At 41.8% G+C, this 9,276-nt stretch overlaps 1 long non-coding RNA gene across 1 annotated transcript; it reads right to left on the minus strand.

Annotated features, from left to right (window-relative positions):
• Nucleotides 1–3,710: 3,710 nt before the first annotated feature.
• Nucleotides 3,711–8,779, minus strand: LOC143140159 (uncharacterized). The gene is made up of 2 exons (XR_012990553.1): nucleotides 8,532–8,779; nucleotides 3,711–4,177 (listed from the first exon to the last, which is right to left on the minus strand). It is a non-coding gene; the product is annotated as an uncharacterized LOC143140159 (long non-coding RNA).
• Nucleotides 8,780–9,276: the final 497 nt, after the last annotated feature.

A 9,276-nucleotide genomic window follows, 5' to 3' on the forward strand; every position in this document is an offset into this window, starting at 1 on the left:
CCCTCCACCTGCTACTGATCCCAACGCATGCGCAAAGACATACATGAACCAACCCTTGACCCCTCTTTCACGTCCTTCACCGCTCCCTGTTTATGGCAATTTTTGTCATTTATGGCTGTCAAAACATGCTTTTATTTCTAAATACGGCCTATACTTCACCCTCCTACACACAGAGAAAATATGAAAAGAAGACATATTCAAAAATGCAGAGAGAAAGAAGAGCCCTTTTTTCATGTACAAAGCTTGATGGAAAAATAATAGGTGGCGCTCAGGGCTGAGGCATCTTGCCTTAGAAAACTGACAGCTGACACCTGGGGATAAAATTAGCTGAGAACTGTCGACTTTTCTTGAAAAAAGTGTTTGTTTTCTTGACTGAGAACCACTTGTGATGTTTAAATGCAAATTAAGACAATCTAAGATTTACTTTTAAAAAGCGAAACGAACAGTTTGAGAAAAGTTCATCCACCCAAGAGTATGGCATTGTAGTATGACACTTACAGTGTACTGTGTGTGGTATGGGTTTGGTGTTTTAAAAACATAGCGGAAGGATCTGTTCTGTGGTCCTGACAATTTTAGAAGGCAATTGAGTCAAAACAGTGAACTAAGCCACCAAAACCTATTCAGTAGAAATATTATTTTAGTGAACACATCATAGACACAAACAGTTTCCAGAATTCATTAAATCAGAATGAGAAAGAGTACATTTGCTGCCTTATCTAGTTATTAGCTTTAGTGTTTGAATGTGTGTTCTATGTTCAATATTTGCTTTGTCACTATATTGCTTCCTTGCACATTAAAGCGTGAGTGAATATTTTTTTTAAGTAGTAAGAACTTGAAAACTGACAAAAACAAATACAAAGCATTGTCACCTGACATGACAGCAGGTCTGAACCTTTCTGCTCCTGTGGTGCCTAGTAAAACTTTGGAGTCCATTAAATACCATTAAATTCTCCCATAATGCCTTCCTGATTTGTTGTCATGTAATCATCTTTGAAGTGTTTTGTTTGGATTCCATACGTCAATGTGCTTTTTTAAGCAGATAAAACAAATCCCTATAAAGTCTTCCTTATTCACGGCCAGCGGATTTGAGGCCTCATAATCTTGTTGGAGTGTGACACAGTGTGACATATTTGCTTTGCCTTGCCTCTCTTTTTGCTCTTTCGCAGGATAAGTCTTATTGTCTCCAGGTAGTCAAGCATGTGCACGAATCCTTTAGTCATTAAGGTGCACCCGCACAACACTCAAGCACTCAAGCCGAAGCCTTCAACAAGAATTTCTACACTTAAAACAAATCATACTTTATTTAGCTTTTTCTCCCCCTACGCCCCTCCATCTTCCTTTTGATGTGCAGGCTCCTTTATATCTTAATGATGTGGGGGATTTTATTTGTATCAGATCGTTAATCTGTACTTCATTAGTGAGCATCTCTTAATTGTCAGAGTTGGTTCTCAGACATCAGATTTAAAGTAAGAGGATTTGAATGGAGTTTTGCTGTTGAGGAGCTGAAGGCGGGATGGTGCTGGTGGTGATGGTGGAGTGAGGGGGGTTCTTTCTGGACTAATTTCCTGGCATATTAGTAGCGGTTATGGGGCTGCGGGCGAGGCAGGGCTGCCCTGCAGGAGGAGGGATTGGAGGGGGTTGGAAGTCTTTGATATTGCCCAGCATCCCGCTGGCTCGGCTGCCAGGGTTCCGCCACGGGCCATCTGGGCATCCCAGGAGGCCGCCGCTGGCTTTGCCCCTCACGAAGGGTTTAAGTCGTGGGGGCGGCAAGGCAGAAGAGACAGACAGGTCAGAACTCAGGGTTAAAGGTTAGGACAAAGAAGGCCAATGAGGATGGTGAACACCTCAGTTTTGATGTCAGGGGAGTTTGAGTATATTGGACTATATGGACTCCTGTGTCTATAGTTTTGTTTGTATAATCAGGTTGTGCATCACCTCTGCTGGTGTCGAAGGCAAAGATCTCCCCAAAGAGAAGATTTAATGCCTATATGACTGTCCAAAACAGCAGACACATTGATTGCCAGATCAGCAATGAGTGACTACTCTGTGTGGATATGAATATCAAAGGGCAATAAATCAAATGATGAAATGATTCAAAATATTGCACAGATCTGCATGAATGAGAGAATGAATGTATATTGATGTCTGTTGGTGATTCAAGGGATGTCTATCCCAGTGCATCATTTTGTAACCAGGTTCTGATCCCCATGGGAGGACACTGGCCTATGTATTACTGTATGGCTAAGTCCCATCAGTTTGAGTAATTAGGGTCAATCTAAGACTGTATGCATTACCACTGCAGACCCCTGGCAGACTCTCATCTGCCTCCCTCACACGTCAGAATCTCTCTATCCGCAGACAGAGATGTTTTGTTTTCTTTTCCACATGCAGAAGACATCGCAGACACAGACACACCAGCAGATGTGAATTACAATACATCAAACCCGACGCCCCAGCCCACCCCCACCTCTCTGTGTTCTCTGTTTCCCAGGCCCCCCGACGTCTGATGCTCCTCACGACATTCACTCTCCTCCAGGGTCAAGCGGCATATTGCAGCCTTCATCAAATGATTAAATATTTTAAACAGCGCCCTGCCCCATACCTCTGCGTCTCTCCGTCTCTCTCCCCTTCCCCCGGAGACTGCCAGGGCCTGCGCCGTTATCGTTTTTGTCAGAGCCACTTTCCGTCGGCATTTGTCATTCCTGCTCGCGTTTATGAGTTATCAATCGCAGTGTCAGAATGCAAAGTAACTGATGTTCCTTGGGCGGCGTTGGATGGTCTATCTCGGGCTTTTAATCAATGTATATTTTTCTCCCTCCCTGTTCACCCAACGTTTTCCTTTTTTTGCCCCTCATTCTTTGCCATCTCACATAAATCTTTACTGTCCCCCGCTCTGAGTAATGTAAACGTGTGCACACACACACACACACACACACATACACACACACACACACACACACACATACACACACACACATACACACACACACACACACACTCTCTCTCTCTCACACACACAGACACACACACACACACACATACACACACACACACACACATACACACACACACACACACATACACACACACACACACACACACTCTCTCTCTCTCTCACACACACAGACACACACACACACAAAATGCTATGACAGTAGCAGTAGTTATATTATCAAACATTTCACCTCGAGGCTAAGTGTGTATCAAGGGCTTTGAGACAGGCACTGTTTGGGGATTAGAATGAAGGAAGGTGGGGGGTGAGTGTTGCAAACAACCTGTAAGGGATTGCCATTGCCATACATAAATCAGCCGCTTTGAAAAGTAATCTTTCTCACACATCCGGGCCTCGCACTGCAGCATGTGTACCCTGACTAGTGTGCATCCTTCCAGCCACGAATTATGGAGAGGGCTCCTCAGGTCATTTGTGTCCACTGTCTGATTAACCAAACAGGACACATTGACAAATTTGTTTTTCATTCATGTTGGTGATTGTTCACCTCCAGCTTTGGACACATCTACTGCTTATATAGACATGTTTGAACCTGTGACATTGAGGCCTATGTTGAGAGTTATTTATTGTACTACAATGGTTGTGCAAAATAAGTATCAGTGTCTCTATTTTGTAGTTGCTATAAAATAGTACATTTCCCCTAACTATTATGGCTTAATTTCAACAAAACACAGAAAAATACTTCGACCATCTCAGTCAATTTATACCCTGCTATCAAATTGTTTTAATCAGATTGTATGCATTGCCTTAATGTACAGTTTATTGTTCAGATTTTCAGATTGATCAGATGTATTGTAGCCAAACATCGGCTTTAACATAGTACAAAATTCTATGGACATTCTGTTCTCCAGTTTAATGATATAGTATTCCCTGAATACACATTTCCCTTCCTTCACCTGATGGTGTTGAGCATTCCTAATCATGTGTCTTCATCCAGCATAACTTGGCAGAGGTGTCTAGTCTCTTGTACCTGTGCCTGTAAGCATGGCTGTCCTCATTTCTCCGTTGCATTGAGTAGTCTGAGGAACATGACCTGCTTCAGTAACACGCGCCAGGATAAAGAAGTCATAAGAAAGCTTGCTTTTGTCTCCGCCATGGCAACCAAGATAACTGCAAGGACCAGCACCTTGCTTTCCCTGGGAGACAAGGTTTTTTCTGAGATCAGGCCTGAGAAGAGTCACACACACATACACACACACACACACGTTTCATGAATATTCATTATGGATATTCACACTGCATGAATATTTATGGCACTCCTGCATACTTATTTGGTATCTCTTGATTTTGGCTGTTAGGGGGAAAATGGTTAGGGATTCAAAAGACTTTCTCCTTCCTCATAAGCCACATCCAATTCCCTTTCCCCGGCCAACTTTCCATCACTTCTATTGCACAAACACATCCAGACTGTGAATTTAATCAATTTTGGTTATGAGCGAAGAACAGTAAGTCATTGTGAGCACAATAGAATTGTCATACTCCCAACAAGTACTCTGTGTTTTCTAACATTCTGTTCGCCTGTGTTGCCTTTGATTAGGATTCATAAATGATTGAGTGTGCCACCCCCCCACCCTCCCTGCCCACCGATGATCGCCTCAAGGCCGTGTCTGCTAAGGGGATGGTGAGTGATGGTGGATGGGGCGGAGTGTTGACAAGGGCGAGGACAGGCTTTCCTCTCTTTACGCCATCAGCATTTCTTTTGCAAGCATCCCAAGCCACCAACGCTCCCGTGTGTGTGTGTGTGGGGGTGTGTGTGTGTGTGTGTACGTCAATACGTCCCAGGGCATATTTTATGGATATATAGACTTATAGACTGTCTTATGGTTCCCCCATCAAGTTCTTCCTCACTGTGGCGTTTTCACTGTCGCAGAGGCTTTGAGGGATGGACTCGCTGAGAGAAAGCCCATTCATCAGGCTCAGCCAACGGTGGTGTGGAACAAAGAGAGGCCTGTGTGTTTGTGTGTGCGTGCGTGTGTGTGTGTGTGTGTGTGTGTGTGTGTGTGTGTGTGTGTGTGTGTGTGTGTGTCGGGACGCTTGGACGCTTGCCGTACCTTTGCTCCGGGACCAGAACGCACATGGTGAGAGAGGAGCAGGACACTCCCACACAAGGAGGGGTTCATTCAGTTTCTGAAGCCCAAAACTCTCAACAATGTCTTTCATTTTTTTACTAACTGAAGGAATAGTGTTCAGTCAAACATAGCAGCTTTGCTTTGATTGGCGTCTTTGCTCTCTTGTCACCTCCCACACCATTTCAGTATGTTTTAGTGAAGGTCAATAAACTTAAAGGAGTCCATGATTTGGTTTCAATAGTGAAAGATTGTTGGGGGAGGGACACTTTACACAAACCCAATACTATAGCTATACTAAACCATTTTGTACGCAGTCATAAATGTTTACAAATTATTATTGATGCATCATAACGACACAAAGACGCTTTATTACACTTAAAGATAAAAGGGCGCAAACTATACAATTGTAAAAGTTTATGAATGCAGTCCTTACTACTTCTTTATGGGGCATTATGAATACATTATAACCCTTAACCCATTCATAGTGCTTTATGCTTTATATAAAGAGTGACCAGGTATTGATGTTTCCAAGAGTTCCACAGCTAACAACAGCTCTGGGACTTTGTGCAGGTGTGTGTAGGAGTGGTGTAGCCTGTGAGAAACATGAATGGGCTCCCTTAGGCTGAAGGTCCACAGCTACACACACACACACACACACTCACACATACATACACATGCACACACACACACTGACACACACACACACACACACACACACACAAACACACACACACTCACACATACACAAAGGGGAGTGGACAGAGTCATCTCTCTCCCCTCAGACAGTCAGCCGAAGTCAGTGACTTGAACCAGCTGACCACTCACGGTTCCATTATTCATACAATGCAGACACACATACACACACACACACACACACACACACACACACTCATACACACACACACACACACACACACCTAGAGGAGAACACCTCTCACCAAAGTTACAAGATTTATGAGCTTCAGTTCGGCTTATAATTCAAAGTTCACCCTCACATATATCATACTTTGAAGCACATAGATTATGAGAGAGGGGACATTTATCACATCACAAAACAGACACACACACTTACACACACAAACTCGCACATGGACACTTGCATGAAAGTATATGGACATAAACCAGGTTGTTTTCTTTGCTATTCATTTCACTGGGAGCTTCAGCAGAGCAAGTGAGTGTAGAAATATTGTGCTTTACTCACAAATTACCTCTGAAAACCTATTGACATCAACGAAAAGCCACACAAAACACTTATTTAACATTTAAATACACCAACAGATCAAATGCTTTTGTCATCTGTGTCTCCATATTGATTTTTTGTGGTCTCCTATCACATGTTAAAGGGACTCAATGTTTCTTATCACAATAGTCCACTATCAACAATGTAAATGTTTCAAATTGCCAATATTTATTATTGTACTGTATGCTATGCACCAGAGGTGGGACCAAGTCACTGTTTGGCAAGTCACAAGTAAGTCCCAAGTCTTAGCAGTCAAGTCCAAGTCAAGTCCCAAATAAAGACAGAGAAGGGCAAGTCGAGTCCAAGTCCAAGTCACATCAAAGCCAAGTCGAGTCCAAGTCCAAGTCCCAATCTTTTTCAAGTCCTGAACAAGTCATCAGGTACTGTACTCTTCACTTAATAATGCCATTATTAGACCATCGATCATAATTTTAGCACTTATATCTAATCCACTATTTTTTTTATAAATACAGATTAAAACATGTTCAATGTTTCTGTCTTGCAATCTTTTACGACATGCGCATACCTGTGTAATATACACATGTGCATACCTGAGTAATCTGTACAAAACGTATAGCTACATGACACTCAGCACAGCTGCAAATATATATATTGTTTTTCCAAATTGCGGAGCCCACTGTAAGGATGAGTAATAATTTGACTGATGGCATTTCACTGCGCTATGTCACAGATTTGCCTGCAAACAATTATTATTATTATTATTATTATTATTATTATTATATTATTATTATCGGTATTATATTATTAATAGGCTGTCTGCCAGTATAATATATAATCATAAGGGAAGCCAAGGTCAACACTTTTATATTATTTGAAAGATAATAATGACAGTAATTTTGTTGTAAAGTATTAATTTCTTAAGAAATACTACACATTTGATGCTGTTTATCTCATTTGTAAATGGTGCACTGTCACTTTAAGCCCATTGTGCCACTGTCCACACGTTCTCATAATGATCTTTTTTTACCAGCTCCAGCCTGGTAGCCAGTAGCCTAGCTACAGTAGCTGAGTGGAATGCGTTTCAATCTGCATATCATGTGCTTCATGTAAATAAATTATAGAATACTTCAAGACTCACCAGTTCCATTACACAAAGGCAAAGACAACTCTTCTTGTCCACTTTCCAAATCACAGTGAGTGCAGCTAGTATGTCATAAGTGACCTGGATCTCATAGTTGATAACAGTAGGCTAGTGAGAACCGGATAAATTCGCAATCTCCTCTAATCTCGTATTTGTTGCCTTCACGATTTCCTTTTATACGTTTCTTATATTTAAAAGAAAATATCAATTATCATCAACAATGACAAGCCAGCTGGAACCTACTCGTTTTCTCTCCCTCTCGTGCGTGCTTAGATGCGTTTTCAATTAAATGCAGTAAGCTAGCATAAGTTCAAGTTGGATCTTCATGGAGAGGTCTCGAAAAGTATCATCTTTATGTAACATGCTGTTGGTACATTTTAACATTAAACGTTCTCTAACAAGAGTGCAAGTCAGTTTGCAGTAAAGCTACTATTTATTGGCTAAATGTTGGTCCTTCCTCGGTCTCTTGGTGCCCTACACACAGTGCGTAACACGTGTGGGGGTAGCGGCAGCACTGAACTGTGCTCTGGCCACTTGTCTCCGCTATTTTTATTTTAATTTTATTTTTTAGTCGCGGAGGGGAAGCGTCTCTGGGGTGACTGGTCCACGATCAGGAAATTTAGTTTTTGATTCGAGACATGTCAAGTTATCACAAGTCAAAGAGGCAAAGTCCGAGTCAAGTCTCGAGTGAATAGTATTCAAGTCCAAGTCGAGTCCCAAGTCATGCAGAATTTTATCAAGTCAAGTCTGAAGTCATTAAAATCATGACTCGAGTCTGACTCGAGTCCAAGTCATGTGACTCGAGTCCACATGTCTGCTATGCACTGTATGTGCCCTGTTGTTGTGAAGCTGTGAATTAATCTGTTAAAAAAAACATTCAGTCCAGCGATATTCTTAGAGCAGCACATTGAGCATTGAAATACTCTTCAGCAGAAAGCCTAAGGATTCTCTGTATTGTATGAACTAGCACATACTGTATATATACATATAGAATATTCCTTGCCCCTTTTTGTATACATTCAAATAAAAAAAGAAATTATACCATGACTTTTCGTGGAAATTTCACATGCTGTTTAAACACATTAAAGCAACACCAAAGAGTTTTTGTACCTTAAAAGAATGTTTCCAAAATCGTTTCAGTGGTTCATCAACTCGTAACAGGGTGAATGGCACTTCTGCATTCGCTTCACGGCTCTCAATCGGCTATAACCGCACTATGTAAGTTTGCAAGATCGGGTAGCGGATCTGTAGTTCGATGGAATGAGACATAAGAAACTACAAATTTGACTTGCATTTGATGTCGCAATACATCGTACTTTCATAAAATCATGCAACATATTCTACCTTGTCTGTGGACATCGTGCTGGATAAACAAATAGTGCGTGCGACAGAGGAAAAGTTCTTTGGTGTTGCTTTAAAACCATGAAACAATTGGTGGAAATTGCGTCTGGTGAAAAGGGCAGCAGTGAGTCTTTCTAATGAGGCACGAGAGAAAAGATATTGACAGCGCTTCAACAGAGAGATAACGAAGAGTGCTAATCTCCCTCATTATGTGTGGGGGCTTGAAAGGGAAAGAGCTCGTTTTCTCTGTGACCTCATCATCACTCCTTTACATTTGACTCTTTTGAAAAGGAGCTCCCAAATGATGGAGGGCCCTGTTTTTTTTGGTGTTATTCTTTTCTTTTTTGGGGGGGGGGGGGTATTCCAAGATAGCCATTAACTTATAAATTGGTTGGGGGAGTGCAGGAAGACGAATGCTGACCATTTCAAAGACAGCACATACACTAACAAACGCTCTCTCTCTCACACACACACACACACACACAGATACATGCAAACACAACATAAAAAGCCA

Source organism: Alosa pseudoharengus, unplaced genomic scaffold (assembly GCF_046254945.1).
Source record: "Alosa pseudoharengus isolate Yale_2024_CS ecotype anadromous, Long Island Sound unplaced genomic scaffold, YU_APseudo_1.1 YU_APseudo_1.1_scf_23, whole genome shotgun sequence".
NCBI lineage: Eukaryota > Metazoa > Chordata > Actinopteri > Clupeiformes > Clupeidae > Alosa > Alosa pseudoharengus.